Source organism: Nipponia nippon, unplaced genomic scaffold, assembly GCF_047370975.1.
Source record: "Nipponia nippon isolate SJK-2023a ecotype South Korea unplaced genomic scaffold, ASM4737097v1 scaffold_3, whole genome shotgun sequence".
NCBI classification, from domain to species: Eukaryota; Metazoa; Chordata; class Aves; order Pelecaniformes; family Threskiornithidae; genus Nipponia; species Nipponia nippon.
In genome coordinates this window covers 47,699,604-47,719,146 of record NW_028262347.1, presented here as the reverse complement: position 1 = coordinate 47,719,146, position 19,543 = coordinate 47,699,604, and the positions used below count along the sequence as shown (strand labels likewise).

Sequence of the window (19,543 nt, the reverse complement as noted above, 5' to 3'; positions counted from 1 at the left end):
CCAATTTAAACCAAATTTGACACAGAAATACAGAGCTCAAAAACAGTATATGGTTCCAATTTTATAAAATTCACAGGTGGGCAGAAAGAAAAGTATATACTAGATCGAGACAAAAGCTACATCAGGAGCTCAAGAGTTCTTTCTGAACTGTCCCATTGTAGGATGACTTGAGTTTGCTGGGACCTTGGTGATTCCTGTTCACTCCTGCCCAGGTGATAGGTGAGAAAAAGGGCATAGAAGGCACCAGAAATATTGATAAGTTAGGTTAGGAGCAAAGTGGTAAACTGAAGATATCACAAAGCAGAGGCGTCATAGGCAAAAGTGATGCACTACTGTGGGGAAATCAACACAAATCTCTGGGAAACTAATTTAGTAAATTTCATTGTTCACTAAAAAAAATGTGAGAAATCAAAGTTGTTTTTTAACTTTCCACTTTTGTGAATACTTTTGTGAAAATATTAAAAAAAAATGTGATCCTTAGGAGCTGCTTAGAACTTGGTAATGAGTAGATGCTTGTAAATTCAAGAGTGATATGATTATATAAGTTGTTCGGGTACAATAAACTGTGACACAAGGGCTTAATCAAACTTTTATGTATGTTTGTGACAGGTCACTTACTAGCTGAAATTAATATCTCTATTTCAGCACTGCATTTAAAACATTAAATCACACTAGATTTTTTAATTTTAAGAGTTGCCATAAATACTTACATGCACACAGATTTCCTACTTGAAAAACATTTTAAAATTTTGTACCACCCTTTGCATCTCTTAGAAAGTGTCTGGTTCTGAAGGCAGAAATGAATGAACAATTAATGTAGACATTAGGGTTCCAATTTTTACAATAGATGTTTAATAAAGTATACCTTTTGCATCCTATATCCACATGTCTGTCTGTCTGTCTGTCTGTCTGTCTTTCTTCAGCACATGCAGCACTGTTGGAACATTTGAAAAAAAGATCCAGAACTGCAAGCTGCTACAAAGCACTTCCGTGCGTACCAAATGCAGGTGAGCTAAACGTCAAAGGATGCTTGACATGCACTGGCACATTACTATGATTTGATGGAGATACAACTAAATACGTGTAGGCAGAATCTAGTATATGATCAAAGTCAAATGCACATGGGTTTAAAATTTTTGAACCTCCTAAAATCTCCTTTGAAGTTCATAAAATCTTAATAAGCATTTTTTTCCCTTTTGAGAATGTGGTGTTTTCATTGTGCTTGTTTGTTCTTCTGAACCCCCCTTTGTGCTTCCAATTTTTGCTATTCCCATAAGCAGCATTTCTAAATCATTGTAACAGTTAGGTTAATAATCTTGCCACTCCATCTGAAAACTGTGTGAGATTTTGTTTGGTTTTTTTTCAGGTTAGCCATCATTTGATTAAAATAGCTTTAAATTTGGAACAAAAATCTTACTATGATAGGATTTGTCTTGGGACTTTAGGTCTAGAACCATAAAAAGACTATGGGTGGCAGACGCACCTAGCTGTTGTATTCAGAAGATCATCCAGGCCAGCCTCCTGCTTGAAGTAGGGCTAAATTCAAAGCTAGAGCCAGATTTCCCTTCGCCTTTTTGGGCTGAGCTTTGAATATCTTAAGGATGAGATTCCACTGCATCCCTGGCCAAGCTGTTCCATCTTAATTGTTCACAGTGTGAAGAGATTTTTCTTTATATCTAATAATAATTTTCCTTCTGGCAACTTGTGTCTGTTGCATCTTGTCCTGTGCACCTCAGAGAGTAAACTGGCATATAATAGCTGATTTTCTAGTCTAAACTGCTCATTCTAACTTCCTCTGGTTAGTAGACAGAAACAGACATTTACACATTCAGTGATTGCAGCCAGTCATCTCCAGCACTGTCTCAATGCGCTGAATCTCCTCTGAAGGTGCCTATTTCTCTCACTGCAGTTGAAATACAGGTTAGTTTTAGACAAAAAAACTCTTTCTGGTAGCACGGCTTTAAATTAAACTGAATACTAATGCTTCACTGGGATCAGGAAGAGATCCACAGTTATTTTCACCTTCTTATCTTTTTATATCTTTATGCCTTTTATACTTAATGTTATATCATCAACGTTATATTAGGATAATGAATCACACTCTTTCTTATTTGTAGTTTGTGTATGGATCCTTCTACTTTTATTATTGATTTTCTCTGTTTTGACTGTAAGTATTCTGATTCTCTTCAAATATGGTCTGGCAATAAGTATTGAGAAAGTCTTGTCTTTTTTGTGTGAAGGGTCTAATTGATGATTAAAACTTCTGAAGGCTAGAGAGGGAGTTTAATCATAAGGCTTATAAAACCTTTAACAAGCTACTAAATAAATAAAGACTTTATGTCAGCTTTCCATTTTGGAGTATTAGAAGATGGGAACATTTTCATGGAGGGTTTTCATGGTTAAGAGGCATAACAAATTTTGGAATAGCATTGCTTTAGTTAGGCAAACTTAGAAAGACCTTGTTTTGATTGATGATGAAGAAGTAGCCATCAAATTCTCATGCTGTGGTGGGTTGACCCTGGCTGGATGCCAGGTGCCCACCAAAGCTGCTCTATCACTCCCCCTCCTCAGCTGAACAGGGGAGAGAAAATATAATGAAAGGCTCGTGGGTCAAGATAAGGACAGGGAGAGATCACTCGCCAATTACCATCACGGGCAAAACAGTCTCAACTTGTGGAAATTAGTTTAATTTATTACTAATCAAACCAGAGTAAGGTAATGAGAAAATAAAAACGAAATCTTAAAACACCTCCCCCCCTACCCCTCCTTTCTTCCTGGGCTTAACTTTACTCCTGAATTCTCTACCTCCTCCTCCCTCAGTGGTGCAAGGGGACGGGGAATGGAGCTTGCGGTCAGTTCATCACACGTTGTCTCTACTGCTCCTTCCTCCTCAGGGGGAGGACTCCTCACACTCTTCCCCTGCTCCAGCGTGGGGTCCCTCCAATGGGAGACAGCTTTCCATGAACTTCTCCAACATGAGTCCTTCCCATGGGCTGCAGTTCTTCATCAACTGCTCCAGCGTGGGCTCTTTCCACAGGGTGCAGTCCTTCAGGAACAGACTGCTCCAGCATGGGTCCCCCGCGGGGTCACAAGTCCTGCCAGCAAAACTGCTCCAGCGTAGGCTCCTCTGTCTGCATGGGTCCACAGGTCCTGCCAGGAGCCTGATACAGTGCAGGCTCTCCACGGTGTCACAGCCTCCTTCAGGCATCCACCTGCTTCAGCATGGGGTCCTTCACAGGCTGCAGGTGGATATCTGTTCCACCATGGACCTCCATGGGCTGCAGGGGGACAGCCTGCCTCACCATGGTCTCCTCCACAGGCTGCAGGGGAATCTCTGCTCCAGTGCCTGGAACACCTCCTCCCCCTCCTTCTTCACTGACCTTGGTGTCTGCAGAGTTGTTTCTCTTACATATTCTCGCTCCTCTCTCCAGCTGCAATTGCTGTTGTGCAGAAACTTTTTCCCCTTCTTAAATATGTTGTCACACAGGCATTGCCACTATTGCTGATTGGCTCAGCCTTGGCCAGCAGCAGGTCTGTCTTGGAGCTGGCTGGCATTGGCTCTATCAGACATGGGGGAAGCTTCCAGCAGCTTCTCACAGAAGCCACACGTATAGTCCCTCCGCTACCAAAACCTTGCCACACAAACTCAATACATGTCTTCAGTTAGAAAACAGCAAGATTGTCACAGTCGTCGTGCCATAGTTAAATTATCAGCGATGCACTGATGGTCAGTGAGTGCATTTATCAGGAGGACAGATGGCTGTATTAACTTAAGCACAATAAGCAGCTCTTATTAGTCATAATAAGAAAAAATACTAGTTTATATTGATTTTGTTTTTTCTTTAAAACTTCTGAAAATGAAAAGTATATTACAAACCAGGAAATATAAAATATTTTAACTGATTGAAAAAGGTTTAAAAAAAAAAAAAAGGGACTTTTTGGTGGTTCTTATCAGACCACATATTCAGTTTCCAAATACTTTTAGGCAGTTTTCTAGCGATGCCCAAATTTATGTCCTAAATATGTCAGATCCAGACAGTCTTCTTCAATTTTTATTTTGATCTGCCATTTTCTAGTCTTTCTAGTATACGGACCAAGGTGAGGTTAAAATACGGTATAGGAAAGCATCTTCAAAATCATGGTGGTTATTATGCTAAATCAAGTGACAGAGGATTTTCTTTGTCACAGTAAACTGATTGGTCCCTCAACACATATTGTGTTCCCAGGAAACACCAGTAACTCTTATGCACTTTATTTATCCACTTTCAATTGAAATTATAGTTATTTCTTGAAATAGAACTCTGCATTGTCAAATATACATAAAAAGGTATGCCTCTGTTGATAGCTCCTGTAAAGATATTTCATGGTCACAGTACATAATATACACCCCTACTTTTGGGAAAGGAAATTTATAATGGAAATTTTTTCTAGTGAAAGGCATAGGACATGGGACATACTGTTTTTCAAGTGCACTGGCAATAGATTTTATGTATCCCAAGAACACATTTTCTTAGTAAACAACATTCAATGTAAAGACATTTCAAAGATAAGAAACCAAAGTTAACAGTTTTATAGAGTTTACAGACACAGGCGTGATACTGCAGATATTTGATTCTTTACAGAATCTGAATTCATGATAGGGTGAAATTGTCTATATGCACTCAGATTATAAGACTGTATTTTCAGTATGTGTAAAAGTGTTATTAATTTGTGTTTAAAGAATATGAGAGGCATGTTTCAGCATTTAATTCTAGTTGAACTTTTAACATTTTTAAGTTGTTTTTCATTCCTCGAAAGTTTGCTTTTGATTAAGAGTCAAATAAATCTCTCTTGTTCTCTTATATTTCCCCTGTCTTCCTGTAGGTTCAGTAGAAAACCCAAAATAAAACACTGTAGTAAATGAAAAATAGAAGAATGGCTAGAGCTACAATCATTACTGATAGAGCCTTTGTCATCTTTCTTATATCTTATTTATCTAGCATGGGGAAAACCTGGCTTCAGTTTTCTTTTCTGTGATAGAAAATATGAGTCTTTCACATCTTAAACATACCTTCTCTTCTCTGATCTCACATTTTCCTCCTGATCTTCCAGTTCGATAACTGTTGCTCTTGTAGCCCCTTGGAACAAATGAAACTGATTCCAAGAAAACTATCTAAAGAAAAGGATTTGAAGTTGCTAGTAATTTCGAAGTTACCTAAGCTGTAATGTTACAGAGTTCAATTTTCTTCAAAACGTATTTTGCAGCTGGTATCTTGGAGTCTTTGAGAGACAATCAAGTTAAAAAATCCGAATGATGCAGCAAAGTATTGGGAATTTTGAAGTGATGATGTTTCCAGATTCTGCTGCCAGCATTATATTCTTCTCCAGAATCTTGTCTATGCATTGCCTTCAGGCTTCGTGACTGATAGATGGAACAGGGAAAAAACTACATTAAATATCCAGTTTTTACTGTGGGCACATACTAATGCTTTCATATTTTCTTTTTCTGTATGCTTGCTTTCAGCTTTGTTTAAAATGTAATATCGCTGGGAAGAAGTGTTAACAATGCAGAAAAGAAATTAATATAGAGTAGAATATCAGACTAGAGAAACAGTTAATTCTGTTAAATAATTTGAGGGAGAGATTAATTTTTTTATCTAATATAACTGTGTGGATGACATTTCATAGTTACCAAGAAGAAGTTACCAAAAGTATTCTGTGAATTCTTTGTAGAGCTACAGCTGTCCAAGTAAATGAAACATTTCTGGACAGGTTTCTAAGTAATGGAATTAGTCCCTGTTTACATGGCTGTGATTGAGTCTGATATTTTATACAACATTCAAGTGTAAACTCCTACTTCAGTATAAAAGCACTGTAAATTGGAATAATTTGTTTTCTTTACTGATAAAATTTCAAAATTATGAAATAATAAAAAAGTGCTTAATTCAAATTCAGCTGAACTCTGATTCTATGATTCTGTGAAAGGCAATTCTTAGAATCTACACCAAACAAACTCTTTGAAATGCACGCTCACAGCTTTTAGTGTTCAGCTACTTCATTAATTCTGTGCACTAGACAAGTGAAAATAATGTGGAGTTGTCTAGCTCTGTTGTTACCTTGGTGGGGGAGGCTTCTTTTAAAAACAAAAAAACTAATCTGTGCCAGTGAGGCCTACATATATTGGTGAGATATACATAGGAGACAAACTGTCAAATTTTCTTACCCTTTTCACCTCTCCCCAGTAACTGTATGACAATTTTCACCTCTACTGCTATTAAGTGCCTTAAGCTTACAATAAGAAATGCAGATACGGTATGCCCTTGACTCTGCTTTCACACATCTGGTAAATTTTATACTCTGTCTACCATCTTGTTTTGTGAAGGTAGCAACTATGGAAATACCAACGGTATTTTTTTGAAACATCTGTGGCAATTTAAAAGCAGGTTGCCTAACAAATTTTGTTAGTACCCACCTGCTCTAGGTTATCAGTCCCACACCTCTGCAATGTCTTTATCCCATGTATACCAGCTGTTGCTATTGCTGTAGTGGTGGGTCTTAATTATTAAAACATCTGTAAGAGTTGCATTTACTTTCTCAAAATTACCTTTTGCTTTCATACTATTATCTACTTCTTGTATGTAAACATTTGTCAGAATGTTTTTTCTTTCATCATTAAAAATAGCTTGATTCCATGGAAACTGACTGGTATTTAGAGTGTTTATCTATTTGTGAAAATTATTGTATACGCATGTAGCCCACTAACCCTACTTTACAAAGTTTGTCATATGTTTTGACTATATATGTGCTCTTCAGTCTATTACTCTGAAAATCTTTGCCCTGTAGACTAGTTCCTTTTACTTTCTGTTTGAGAAGTAACAGCCATTTGGAATGAATTCTCTCGGGCACACATAGAGTAATGTTAATTGCAGAAGCTTAAGACACAACTAGGAACTGACTGTTATGTGTTGAAAAGAACAAGGTAGATCCTGAAAAATGGAGGAGGTACTTAAATCATATGTTGAATTATATTGTCTTGACTGTATCATACAAATGACAGTACAATACAGAATATTTAGTAATTCTTGTACATAGGGAGCAATACTTTGTGGAAACAAAGCAGGAGCTCTGTAGGAGAAAGAACAGAAACTCAGAGCTGTCCTCTAGGATTCTTAGAGAAAGGCTAATCCACTGAAGTAGATTTCCTGTACTCTTCATTGTTCTCATTCAAGAGATTATAAAATATGGCTAAAGTTACTCAGTTGTTTATTGGTACTAATTTAATGTTTTGGTTTAAGGTGTACTTTACTTAATGACAATAAAGTTTTATACTGCTATTATCATGTGATTTAAATATTTTCTATAGGTCTGTATGTCATCTAAACTGGTAGAACACTAGGCAAATCCATAAAAATTGAATTTAAAGACACCTAAAAATTTTGCTTCTCCTCGTGCAATTACCAGAGTGTTATTTTTTTTAACACGTTTTGGTATATTGTATTTACAAAATATGACATAATTGAATATATACAGGTTAAAAAATGAGTAAATCAAAGATCAGAGAGCAGTGCAAAGTAATGACATTTGGAATGCTATATATGAATAGACATAGAATACAATAGAAAAATTATGATTTATAAAACAAGCTGAATTTTACAGCATTCTTTAGGTGATATTTTTAACAATATATGTAAGACCTTTTTTTGAGACCAATTCAATTAGTTACATAATTAGTTAGGCACAACTTTTTTTCTATTTCACATTAGCATCACAACAAAGAATTTGCTCTTGCAAAACCATCAGTCAAGCATGCATTACACTGGTGAGCCATAGAGTAGTTTTTGAATTGTTAATGTCTTATTAAGTGTCAGTATGATGAATTGTCCTTTGAAAGATGTGGCAATGTCATCTTTAGACAGACGCAAGGTTGTAATGTATATTGCACAACAGTATTTGCATAATGTTCTGCTATCAAACAGTACTTTAAATTCAAGCATTAAAAACATGGAGCATGAAAAGTTTAAGGTTTAATAAAGCTGGACGATATTCTGTGTAAGCATCTGAAATACTGTAATTTCTGTATCTAATTGTTAAACTGTATGTTTCAGATTATTCTTGACTCTGCAATATCTCCTGTGGCTGACAAGCTTCAGTATTAATTACCAGCCAGTTCGTTAATTGTATATATAGGATTTCTCAGTGACAGGCAAAATTCATTCTCATTATTCTCTAACTAGGATCGTAACAAATGAGGCTGCAGTGAAAAATGTTAGAGTATCATCAGCAGAAAATGTTCCAAGTCCAGCCAATTGCATTAGGAAGACATCATATGTTCAGTGGCCACAAAGGAGGCAAAAAAACCCTGCTGCTTTTTTTTGTGCTCAAGGATCTGTGATTACTGGGCAGGTGGAAATGTTCCAACGTGTCTAAGCCTGCTCATTGGCAATCTGTCTGACAACACAGATCTCCACACCCTCATCAAAGTAGGAGATCTTAATCCTGGCAGCAGTTTAAAGGAAAATATGGACAATGACATGGTGAGATTCAACAGCAGATGGCAAATACGTTATTTTAAAATATCCAGATATAAACTGTAGAGTATATCTGTCCAGTGTGCATCAGTGAAGGATCTCTGCCACATAACCCTTGATGAGGGGAAAACAAATTATATTAATAGAGGCAGGGGAAACATTGAATAAACTAAAAGGACATTTAGCTTAGTGCAGATCTTAGTCTATGATCATCAAGTTCCAGCACCTTCCTTGGCAATGTAGATTTTCCCACATAGAATCCAGCTGAAGGTCCTCCAGTTTTTTTATTCTCTAGTGATTGTTGAAGACTGTGTCTTGTGCTTTAAGTGACATCTTTGAATCCTTCCACTAGGCAGTTCATATAATAACAAGGATATGTAGCCCCCATTAGGAAACAGCAAACCAATCATTTCCTAGTATCCTGTAAAGAAGGAACACTGTATTTTTTCAAGTAAAAGTTTTGTAAATAGTCTGGGATTAAGCCTTCTCTTCCAATTAAAACAAACAAACAAGCAAACAAAACCTAATAAAAGTAAAGTAGTCTCAAATAACTGAACTGAGGATATGTAGAGTCAGACTAGTGCTTTCTCTCCAGCCTCAAAACCATCAGGTATAAGAATACTCTCCTTTGAATCTAGTTGGATGATTTAGGAGACATTTTCTGGTGCAGTATTGATACTGCCATTGACATCTACATATATTTGGATGTAACTAAATAGCAAGTATGTTCTTACTTGTTGATCTCAATTCCGTTTTTGGCAAAATTCATAGAATAGCTTATTTGCTTTTATGTCCTAATTAGTTCATGTGTCTGTCTCTAAAATTACATTTTTGTGAATAATTAGATAACTGCAATTGCAATTGTAGAACTGCATTGCAAAGCTTTTTATTTTTTTGTAGCCCCATTTGGACTGTTTTGGAGCATTATAGAGTCATTTTTAGGAGGCATCTCTTACTGTGTCAGAAATGGGGATCCTTCTTAGAGTACAGCCCAAGAGATTTTTTCACTTTGATTGTTCCTACCAGAGATAGTTCTTGGAAGACATGAAGAAATAGAGTGTGGTTTAATTGCACAGGGCTGGGGGAGGTGGGGGGGAGCTAGAAGGTGCAAAAAGGGGAAAGAGAAAAGGGCATAAAATAAACTTTTCATTTCAGCTTTCAATAAGAAAAAAATACTTAAATTTCCTATAGGAATTGCAAATAATTTTACAAGTTTCAGTGGTTAACCATCTGTTAAGACCTTACAGTTGTACCAAAAAGTATTGTAATAAAAATTATGATAAAACTATTTGTATGCATAGTAGTCTAAGCCTCTTTAGGATACAAGCAACATGCTACTACATCCTTGACAATCTCTGATAAAGAGCTGATATTTTAAATCAGCTTTTTATGCCACAGGTCCATCAATTTCCAAATGAAGTGTGAAAACTCTACATACTGTCTGTCTTTTATAGTATGAGTGGTTCACAGAAATAGTCTTTTTAGAGATTGCCACAAAATCGAAAAGAACAGTCTGGAAAACAATTAGAAATGTAGGTGGATAGGTGATTAAGTTTTTCTTGAAGTTAGTTGATAGAGTTCTTTCAAATAAACTGCAAGCAGAGTTCTAGATGGAGATGTTGCAGTAGACATTTTACAGTGGATCCTTTTAGCAAAAGCTTAATATATTGATTTGTGAAAGTCAACACCTCCAGTAATCTTTCCATACAATGTCAAAACCCAGAAGGCAAACATCTATTACCCAGTGAAGGGAAAAAGATGTACAGTATAAGAAAAGTAATCTGCAAGGTAGATTATTATTGTTGATGAGATATCTTTTTCCCCCAAGGCTTTTAAAAATTATTTTAAAATGATTCTGTGCAACATCACTACATTTGAATACTGTTTCAATTTAATAGAAAGCATATAGAAATAGATGTAGTGTAAATGTTCGTATGGACTTCATATGGATTATGAATATTCATATGAAATATTTGGATTTTGAATACTGCATATCTTATCATCCAAGTTAAATTGCCTTTAAGAAAATTGAATAATAGTGAGATAAACTTTCATTAACAGTTAAAGCAATACATTTAATTCCTTACGCATTTTATGGCCACCTATGATTTACTTGTTAATGTACCTGAAAGCCATGCATAGAAACATGTGTCAATGTACAAGATGGATTAATATAACAAAAAAAATAGTGCTTTCTCATAAGGACAAAGATTTGTATTAGGGGTTTATTTATAGCTAAATTACCTGTTACATGGAAACAAATTAGAATGGCAAAAGTAACAGTAATTCAGCAATAAGAGCAAGAGAACACAGCTGATATTGGCATGGTTTTTTTTTAATATTGTACTTGTTCCCTGGGAATTAACCTTGAATCTATGATTACCAACACTACTGTAATTCTAGTGGCAATTGAACTGGACTTCTAGAAGGTTTACAATGAAGTTGCTTCTGTTACTGACTGAAATACTTTGGTCTTGTCCATTGTGGTAACTATTGGTTGAACATTTTCTTGAAACACACATTTTCTCTGCATTGACAATAACAACAGCAAAGACCCTAATTCACAGTTTAAATTTTTGCTTTTAATTTCTTTACCTCTGTTCTTGTTTTAAGTCCATTCCACATGTGTGTGGGTTTGTTTTTTTTTTTTTTTTTAAATATATCTTATGAAAGAAATCCAGAGCTAAAATTGTCATATTTTCTAATGCTCTAGATAATGTTTGAGCTATAAATGAGACTAACTGAATTTTGTTTATAACTAATACAGTGGTTACTTAGGAAATATCTGAAAAGACTTGAAGAAAACATATGAGTACAGTCTAATGCACAGTATCTCTGTTTATTTCAAAAAGTTCAACACAAAAATTAAACACATCCTTGTAGATAATTAGGATCAATGAAAAAAATGGAAATGTATGTGTATACACACATACACATATATGTATACTTACACACATATATACAGGATTCTAATTAGTCTGTTTAGTCGATGATCTATCAGCTTTCATCAATATAAAAATGTGAATGCTTCTTTGTTGCTTTTTCTTTTCCCATGAATTTTTCTTTAGTAATGAGAAGTGCATGTTAAACTTAGTTTCTTAAGGAAGGGAAATGCTAGGGAATAAAATATTGACTTGAAATATAAATACAGGAAATATTTTCATATTAATTAAATTCTCCCTTTCTAGCAGTAAAAGAAAGATGTTCTGTCATGTGGTCTATTGCCCTTATCATTTGAGATAATACATAGTTGGAATAAAGATATGAATAAGGAATGAGTTTGTATACCTTTATTCTAAATAATGTATCATTACGAGATTTTTTTCTGTGCAGAATGGAGAGAATTCTTTTGCCCTCTAGGAGAATACTGGTTTTGTTTATCCATAGGATTCTGCAACAAATGAATTAATCATTATAATTGTTATCATACAGTATTCTAGCCATATATTTATTTCATTTGTAGAGAATAGTATGTTTGGCAATCAAATAGACTGATCTCTTTCCCTGTTCATTATTCATAGTCTGTTATTATTGAAAGTTTGTCTGCCATGTTTATGAAGCCAAACCTCTTGTGCAAAGAAAATTGTTATATTTATACCCATTAAGTATTGTAGAGATATACTATTTTTATTAGTTTAAACTGGATGATATTTCACATTTACATTAAGAAAAAAATTTGGAATTTATGTGTGGAATGTGACTGCAATGTAGGATTCAGTTAAAACTGATACTTAAATTTAGGTATGTACAACATATAGGCTTCCCTGATAGCTAAGATTACCAGGAGAGCCCAGAAAGCTCTGATGCCTAAGGAATAGTTCAGCTATCTAAACATAGTTTTAGTCAACCTAAAACGTGTCACACAGTCTCTGGCTGACATTCCAACAAGTCACAGGTTCTCCCATAGGCTCCATGTTACATCCACCAGCCTTGTGTGAGTGAAAAACGACTCAGTGCTGCAAGTGGTACTTGACATTTCTGTTTAGGAAATGACATTCCATGTTGTCGTGGCTTAACCCCAGTAAGCAACTAAGTAGCACACAACTGCTCACTCCCTCTCCCGGTGGGATGGGGGAGAGAATTGTAAAAAAAAAAAGTAAAACCGGTGGGTTGAGATAAAGACAGTTTAATAGGACAGCAAAGGAAGAGAAAATAATAATAATAATAATGATAAAAGAATATACAAAACAAGTGATGCACAATGTCATTGCTCACTGACCAATGTCCAGCCTGTCCCTAAGCAGCAATTGCTGCCCCCTGGCCATCTCCCTCCCATATATATACTGAGCATGACGTCATATGATACAGAACATCCCTTTGGCCAGTCTGGGTCAGCTGTCCTGGCTCTGCTCCCTCCCAGCTTCTTGTGCACCTCCTTGCTGGCAGAGTATGGGAAGACGAAAAGTCCTTGACTAATATGAACACCCCTTAGCAACAACTAAAACATCAGTGTGTTAGCAACATTATTCTCAGCCTAAATCCAAAACACAGCACTATACCAGCTACTAGGAAGAAAATTAACTCTATCCCAGCCGAAACAAGGACACCCATATAATATCTAGACAGGCAAATCATTATCCTGCTTCTGCCAACTGCATTTTCTGGCTCTTCATTGACTAATAGAAGATTAGATACCAAGTTCACACATATATACTTAATATTAGTTTTCTTAATTCTATAATGAATCCCATCCAACCACCTGTCATATCATTGCTGGATGTGATCCACATCCTTCATCAGCCCTGTCTCAGGTTATGCTGTGTTTCTAAATATTAATATTATCACTCTAAATCTCTTTAGTTTCCTTCATTCATACAGCTGTAAAAAGGAAATTGTTATATGATAAACAGAATATTAAGAATAAAAGGCAAACCAACTATAGAGAATCAGAAAATTAACAAAATGTTTAATTCAAAATAGTATCATATAAGGACAATAATTATAACTATTATCAGGAAAGAATTTGAGATATTAGTCAATAAATAATTTGAACACATTTATTTCTTTCTTATTTTGATAAAAAAAATAAAGTAGTAAATTAATAGTGCAATGGTTATCATGAAATTAAGATACAGATGATAGATTTTGTATTTTGGAATATTTATATCTACTATAACAATGTAACTTTTAGCAACTTATACATTAGGTGGAAGGAGGAAGAAGAACACATGACAAAAATAAATATACAAAATATGAATTACATTGCTCCACTACCAGTACATATACAACAAATTAAACACAGTCTTTGAGAAAATATTCTATATGGGAAATATTTTCTTAAAGTTGTTTTTTTTTCTATTTCTCTTCCTTGTTATGAATTTACATGTGTCAAATGTCTTAAGGTTGTAGCTTCCAGAGGGCTATTACTGTATCTAGTAACTGAAATGAAACAGTTCTTTCACAGAATCTTTGCTTCACAGTACTGTTGTATTGCTGAACATATCTGTCACTTACTTGCCTCAGCAATATAAACGTTGAAAATATCTTGCTTTTGTATAATTCCTGTTGCTATTTCTTATTACAGAAAGAATAAACTTTTTGTCTAAAGTTAAAACTGAAATCAGTTTAAAACCACAAAACCTAATTCTAAATTTAAAGATACAGAAGTGTCAGGTTTTCTGCAGTCTTTGTTCCATGCCACTGTTCAGTGCTTAAACACCAGTGACATGATGCGCTATAGTTCATGTTAATATTGAAAGCATAAGTATATGTGAATATTCCTCATGAACATACGCTACACTCTGTCTCCAATATCAGAACTGTATTGAAATATTTAAATAGGCATGAAAACTTTATTTAAATGACTCTCTAATCACTTCACTTCTAAGTATGTCTTTCTAATTCCTGTTTTACTGATAAGTTAATGGGCAATAGAAAGCAGGTTCGGAAGAAAAACAGTTTTAAACTGGATCCTTGAACTTTCATAAAATATACACCTTATTCAGTTGGAATCAGTCATTTACTTTTTGATTTCATCTGTTTTTAGCTTAAATACAAGAGTATCGATAAAAAGTTCATCCCTCAAGACAAATCCAGTGTTACTGCAACTATTTCACAAGGCAGAATTTTATTAATTTTGGGTGATCCCTCAGATCCTTGAATTCAATGAATGCTACAAGTGTGGATCTAAGAGCAGAATTTATAAATATATATCCTATCACTGAGTATGTCGGAGAAAAATGCATTCCTTGTAGAACGTTTTGTTTGTATTTTATCCAGTGACCACTTAATACAAAATTTATGCTAAGTCCAGGGAGACAGGACATCTCTTTCCAGTTGAAAATGCTCTTCCCTGGCTACAGGTATGTGATTCTCTTCTTTGCTCTTCATTCTTGCCCACCTTGCATTTTTCTGGTACATTGAGACATATTCTCAGGTGTGAAAACTGAGATACTGGAAAAGCACTAAATAATCCTTACATTGTCCTTAACAAAAAGCAACAGAGAACCCTGTTAAGATGTACTTCTTTGCAATGTATATAACTGAGTCAAACAAAAGAACTCATGTGACTGCAGAAAAGACACTGTCCCACCAAAGCAAAGTGGCATAAATTTCCTGCATTCACTGGCATGGGGGGCACCAACACCATCTCATTTGTCTTAGTTCTCTGAAATACACATTCTAAGCAAAAGACTGTCCACCCGAATCTTATTTTTGTTAGGTAATGTATACCTGACATAGGCATTCTGAGTTTGGTCTCCAAAGCTTATCTATCTTTTATAGAAAGGCAGATGTAATTGGTCAGCTAAGAAAGATAGCATTTCCATTTTCAGCCTTGGGTAACTCCTAAGTATGGCAGTAAGAATTCCATTTAATAGTAGCGGAGGAAGGAAAGAAGTACATACAACTTGCTACTTAGGAGGGTTAATACTATGTGCCATGTTTTCCCAGTCTTCTCCTTTAGTTATGATGCTTAATCTAAGGCTATAGTGGATAAACAGCTTTCCATGGAGTTTCAATGCATTATGCATCTCACTTGAATAGAATAGAATAGAATAGAATAGAATAGAATAGAATAGAATAGAATAGAATAGAATAGAATAGGGTAGGGTAGGGTAGGGTACGGTAGGGTACGGTAGGGTACGGTAGGGTAGAGTAGAGTAGAGTAGAGTAGAACAGAACAGAACAGAACAGAACAGAACAGAATAGAATAGTTCCAGTTGGAAGGGACCTACAATTACCTAGTCCAACTGCCTGACCACTACAGGGCTGACTGAAAGTTAAAGCATGTTGTTAAGGGCATTGTCCATATCACATTAGAGTAAAAGAAACTAAACACAGTTGCAAGCCAGATGCAAAAAGAAAAAAAAAAAAGGCATAGAAAAAATCAGTGAACCCTCCATCTTTCATATTAGAAATGTAAAAAACTTAGTTTGTTTAGAGAGCCATATCACAATGTATAACCCTGGGACTTAAGTTACAGGAAGTTCTACATATTCTCCTATCCAATATTGGATGCAGCACTGAACAAAACTTTGTGTAGTGTTTTCTTTTTAAAGTGATGATAATCTTATTAGTTGTTCAATAGCCCAAACAATGTCAAGCAATGAATGTGTCGTGGTTTAACCCCAGCCAGCAACTAAGCACCACACAGCCGCTCTCTCACTCCCCCACAATGGGATGGGGGAGACAATTGGAAGAGTAAAAGTGAGAAAACTCATGGGTTGAGATAAAGACAGATTAATAGGTAAAGCAAAAGCCACACACACAAACAAAGCAAAATAAGCAATTCACTCACTACTTATCATCGGCTGGCAGGTGTTCAGCCATCTCCAGGAAAGCAGGGCTCCATCACGCGTAACGGTCACTTGGGAAGACAAACGCCATCACGCCAAATGTCCCCCCCTTCCTTCCTCTTCCCCCAGCTTATATACTGGGCATGATGTCACATGGTATGGAATAGCCCTTTGGCCACTCTGGGTCAGCTGTCCTGGTTATGCTCCCTCCCAGCTTCTTGTGCACCTGGCAGAGCATGGGAAGCTGAAAAGTCCTTGACTAGTGTAAACTCTACTCAGCAACAACCAAAACATCAGTGTGTTAGCAACATTATTCTCATCCTAAATCCAAAACACAGCCCTCTACCAGCTACTATGAAGAAAATTAACTCTATCCCAGCTGAAACCAAGACAGAATGCAACAATGAATCGAAAAATAATAATTCTTTGAATACTTGATCTCAATTTTGGTTTTAAGGTTCTTGAAAATATAACTGCAAGTGATATCATTGCTTCATCTGGAGGCTACTAAATTAGAATTTTCCCAATTATCTGTCTCAGCATTAGCTGTGAGAAAAACTGAAAGACTCTGTCTGGGTTGCATAAAATTGAGAAATAAGCCCCTAGCATCTTAAGCATTGTGAATATTTATTATGATTGTGATCTAGAAAACAGACAGCACCAGTATCAAAGAGCTTGCATTTCTGTATCAAGTACAATGCTGAACTAATTTTAAATTCACGGTATTTGTTACACTATAGTACATGTGCTGATGCCTTTCTAGGGCTTTACTCTTCCCACCAAATAACTATGTGAGAATGCAGGAAAAAAGTACATTAAAGTAGTTTATAAAACAAAGAATCTAACTGTGGAATGAAATACAAAATTACATCTGCTTTTACAGTAAACACTCTTCAGGTTTCTTGGAGTGTGTATTAATCAGGGATGTTGTAGCACAACCAGGAAAACGTAAGAGAGCAGGTTCTTAGAGAAATGATTGTTACAGGATACATTTCTGAGCTTTACTAGAATATCATTAAGCTCTATACACTTCTCTTAATGGTAATTCAATTTAGCTTTGTTAGAAATAAATCTTAATTATGATGCTTATGTGGTACTTGTATAGCACTTAGGAAAACCCTATGTAAAAAGAACAATCACAGACCTATTCTATAATAAAAGAAAGAGAATGAAAATGGAAAACAAAAATCTGTCATAAATTGGATGCATACAGAATAAATGGTGATAGAGCTGAATCCTTTATTCTTCCTGTTTGAACTGAAAGAGACAAAATGCGATTTCATCCACTTACAGATAATGATTGGCACTGTATCAAGAAAATTGCCCAGATACCAATATAAATCCCTAAAGAAAGCATCATTATTCAATGAAAATGTAGAATTTAACTTTTTAAAATCCACCAGAGGTAAGTGACTGTGCTTTCTTACCTTGTTTTATATGTAAGATCCATAAAAAAGAATGAGGATCTTATGTTTAAGAACATAATAAAATTATATTAGTGAATACAGATTTTTTTCTGATACATTACTATACAGTAGTAATTCAGTGAAAGAGAATACTAGTGTCTGCCCCCCCCCGCCCCCCTGCCCACTCCCAGCCCCATCTTTTTCTGGATACACATACAATAAAATCATAGGAAATGCATGTTTTACATGGGGAGATGAGTTGCCTGGCAACAACATCAGTGTCAATTTCTCTTCAGTATGTAGTATCTGTCCATGCTTAGAATGCTATTTATCTTCATTAGCCCTAAGTAATTTAGGTTGTCAAGTCTCTGGTGACCATTAGGTATCTGATAACCATATATTTCATGCTTGACCAGATGCACTTACAAGCAAAATAAAAATAGCATAAACTCTCTATCCCAGATTATATATTTCCAGATTATGGCATCATTAACACTGGGGTGTTGCCCCCCTCTTCTTTGTTCCCTATTCGGATTGGTATCCATTAAGTAAACTGTGCCAACAGAAAGTGAAGACCAAGCCTTAATTATCAACCTTCCCTTTAACAGTGACATTGTTCTATGACTGTCTTAGCATAACCATATCATCTCTTGCATTTCTGTTAAAAATTCTTAAGATACTTTTTTCCATTGTATCACTCAATAAGACTGACAAACTGATTAAAGTCACTAAAGGCAGCTCTGAATCACTATGTATACAATTTTACTCTATTTGAAAAACCAAACCAACGAAGCAAAAAAACAACCAAAAACCCAAACAACAATTAAAAAAACCCTATATATCTCTACATGTCTATATAGAGATATATGTGTGTATATATACACACATATATATCTATAAATATATATGCATGCACGTATGTATCTGCATATGTATATAAACCCCCCTGACATTTCTGCCCCAAAGCTGTGCTGCAGTTGCAACATAGTTACCTACTATGTCACAGTCACCTTGCAATGATTTATTCCTCTTCAGAAGAAAAAAAGATATGCTGTTGATCATAAGGTTTCTCAGGTGACATAGAGAATGACACCTCTCATATTCATAACATTTCCAAAAATCCTTAGATAAATGTTTCCATTTGAAGGCGTTTCTTATGCTGTCATTAATTATATTTAGCTTACAAAAGCTTAACACTACACATTCTTAAGAGACCGTGTTTCTAACTACAACATATGCCAAAGGATACAGAGAAATGTAAAGAGGCTTAGAGCCACTTGAACGGGAAGAGAAAAAACAGTTTATTCTTATTTAACCTGACCCTTTTACCCTTGTTGAATATGCTTCTGACAAAAGAGAGACGCTGTATAAAAATATCAATGCTAGCCATTTAAATGCTGCCAACATATATGTGGAAATGATTTTTTTTTCTTTATCTTTTCCAATGTGTAATTTGAAGTATTACAACAGATGAAATGGAAACAAATTGGAAGTTCTATTATTTTAAATAACCTCATCTTACTTATATATACTATGCTCTTTCAACTGAACATCATGTCTGGGGACTGTTGGAAACAAAACTGGAGGATTTGTGCACTTAATATTTAGACTAAATATATGTATTCTTTTATTTTTTTAAAGTTAGTCTATTCTTATGTGTTTAATTTGAATATCTGAGGTGACATACAGTAGCCTATCTTCAACAGTAGTTCTAAATGGTAAGATTATTCTACGTTTGATAATTATTTAAGAATGTTATGTTTAAGCATATGGAAATTTGATATATAAAAATTATCAGTTTGGAAGGTGGATAGCAATTACAATAAACTAAGACTAGGACTTTAGAAAGAAGGAGAAAAGAAAGAAAAAGACTCAGAGATAGTTTAGGACACTA

At 35.3% G+C, this 19,543-nt stretch overlaps 1 protein-coding gene across 4 annotated transcripts in view; it reads left to right on the top strand.

Annotated features, from left to right (window-relative positions):
* MGAT4C (MGAT4 family member C) overlaps positions 1–19,543 on the top strand; it is a 452,908-nt gene that overhangs the window by 178,098 nt on the left and 255,267 nt on the right. Inside the window, exon 3 of one of the 4 annotated variants that reach the window (XM_087766033.1) lies at positions 933–1,007. The exons of 2 other annotated variants lie outside the window; for them this stretch is intronic. The gene's annotated coding sequence lies outside the window, so the exon portion shown is untranslated. Of the gene's footprint in view, positions 1–923; positions 1,008–19,543 lie in introns of all 4 variants that reach the window. One more of the 4 variants, XM_087766035.1, reaches the window with a different exon arrangement.